The following is a 2,898-nucleotide window of genomic DNA, read 5'->3' on the forward strand; positions in this document are numbered from 1 at the left end:
AACAGTCTCCCACTTGGATAAGTCTAAAACTATTATTGCGTATGACTTCAGGAACCAACCGGCAATTGTAGCTCTCAAAAGCTTCTGTCGAACTCTGACCTTGTAGATGAACTCTAACCTTTGTCAGTGACTTGTCCATTAGATAAGGGATCATATATTCCTCCATTCTAGATATCATATGGACTGAGACATGGATTATAATCATTCTCTCTGTCCATTTGTTGTTTCCCGATTTCCGATTTATGACGACTGACTAATTAAACAAATCAAATCAGTCCTGGCCTGGCCGAGCACTTCCATTTGTCATCATCAAATCATCGAGGGGCCCACAGATATCGCTTTTATCCCGAAGGTAAAAGGAACGGATAAACTTTGACTCATATGGCTTGTTCTACTACTTGTTGAATCATACACAAAGAGATAGCAAATCGTAGCAGTGCATGCTGCGGTAACCCCTACTGCTGCTACTGCTCCGGGGAAGCAGTACGCTGGAAGTTTGCCGAAGTGCAACAAATGCAACTTCCACCACAACGGCGCCTGCCGTGAAATGCAGTGTTCTAACTGCAACAGAAAAGGACACACCGTCCGTTTCTGTAAGTTCCCGGCACAACCGATCTCCCAAGTTCCTGGCTCAGGCGCGAGCCCAACTTGCTATGGATGTGGCGAAGCAGGCCACTATAAGAGGGACTGCCCCAAAGCAAAGAATACTGGAGGAGCAGGGAGGGTACTAGCTATAGGCCACGGGGAAGCAGTTGCTGACCCGACCATGGTGACTGGTACGTTCCTCCTTGATAACTCCTATGAATGCATTCTGTTCGATAGTGGAGCGGAGTGAAGCTTCATAAACCACAAATTTACTCGCATGCTTAAGCAACAACCACACACACTTAATGAACAATTCACAGTAGAAATGGCCAATGGGAAAACTGAAAGTACTAATAGCATATACTTAGGTTGTCTCCTAACCTTAGATAACCATTCATTCCCAAACGACCTTATGCCGGTCTCAATAAAAAGTTTCGACGTTATTATCGGCATGGATTGGTTAAGTCTTCATCGCACCGACATCATGTGCTACGAGAAAGTAGTCCGTCTAAACCTCCCTTCTAACGAAACTCTTATAGTTTACGGCGACAAACCTGGTGCGAGTCTTCGCATTATATCAAGTATTCAAGCACAGAAATATATGCGCAAAGAATACCACGCATTCCTTGCTCACGTCGTCGACATGAACCTAGAAACGAAAGAACTAAAGAACATCCCAGTAGTGAGCGACTTCCCCGACATTTTCCCAAAAGAACTACCCGGGTTACCTCCGCAACGACAAGTCGAGTTCAGAATCGACTTAGTCCCAGGAGCTACCCCAGTAGCCAAGTCGCCCTACCGTTTAGCACCAGCTGAGATGCAGGAACTCTCTGGTCAACTTAACGAACTGCTCAGCAAGGGCTTTATAAGACCAAGTTTCTCACCTTGGGGAGCACCGGTCTTGTTCGTTAAGAAGAAAGACGGATCATTCCGTATGTGTATCGACTACAGAGAACTCAAAAAACAGACGGTCAAGAATCGTTACCCTCTGCCTCGCATAGATGATCTATTCGACCAACTGCAAGGGGCGAGCTATTTTTCCAAGATTGATCTGAGATCCGGATATCACCAGTTACGAGTGCTAGAGGAGGATGTGCCGAAGACAGCCTTCCGAACTCGTTACGGACACTACGAGTTCGTAGTGATGCCATTCGGATTGACCAATGCGCCCGCAGTCTTCATGGATCTGATGAATAGAGTATGCCGACCTTACTTGGATCAGTTCGTCATCGTTTTCATTGACGACATCCTGATCTACTCCCGAAGTAAGAAAGAGCATGGCGATCACCTGCGACAAGTTCTAGAGACATTATGAAAGGAGAAACATTATGCGAAGTTCTCGAAATGTGAATTTTGGATCCGAAGAGTCGAATTCTTAGGACACGTGGTAAGCGAAGAGGGAACCCATCCAAAATAAAAGCCATTGAGTACTGGTCAGCGCCAAGGACGCCTATAGAAATTCGTCAATTTCTAGGTCTCGCTGGCTACTACCGCAGGTTCATTCAGAACTTCTCCCGAATAGCGAAACCTCTTACGACCCTGACCCAGAAAGGTGTGGCCTTTGACTAGGAAGAGAAACAAGAAAGAGCATTCCAAACACTCAAACGAGCCTTGTGCACCGCACCAATACTATCCCTTCCCGAAGGAATAGAAGACTTCGTAGTCTATTGCGACGCTTCAAATTAAGGACTCGGATGTGTTCTGATGCAGTGAGGTAAGGTCATCGCCTACGCCTCGAGACAGTTGAAGACACACGAGGTTAACTACACGACCCACGATCTTGAACTAGGAGCAGTAGTGTTTGCTCTGAAGATCTAGAGACATTACTTGTATGGAACGAAGAGCACTATCTTTACCGACCACAATGTTTGCAACATATTTTCGATCGGAAGGAGCTCAACATGAGACAACGACGGTGGGTCGAGCTACTTAGTGATTACGAATGCGATATTCGTTATCATCCGGGTAAAGCCAACGTGGTAGCAGACGCCCTAAGTCGGAAGGAATATTCTGATCGCAAAGTCAAGTCATTATCAATAACCATCCATTCACACTTGTCTAAGCAAATTCAGGCGGCTCAACTTGAGGCCATGAAACCTGAAAATGTGCCGAGTGAATCCCTTAGGGGAATAGACAAGAACTTCGAAGCCAAGGGTGACGGAGCATTATATTTCATGAACCGGATCAGGACCCCGAAACACGGTGGTTTCCGAGACTTGGTCATGACCGAGGCGCACAACACTCGGTATTCCGTCCACCCAGGTTCAGATAAGATGTATATGGACCTTAAAAAGCTATACTGGTGGCCTAATA

Source organism: Lactuca sativa, chromosome 3 (assembly GCF_002870075.4).
Source record: "Lactuca sativa cultivar Salinas chromosome 3, Lsat_Salinas_v11, whole genome shotgun sequence".
Classification (NCBI taxonomy): domain Eukaryota; kingdom Viridiplantae; phylum Streptophyta; class Magnoliopsida; order Asterales; family Asteraceae; genus Lactuca; species Lactuca sativa.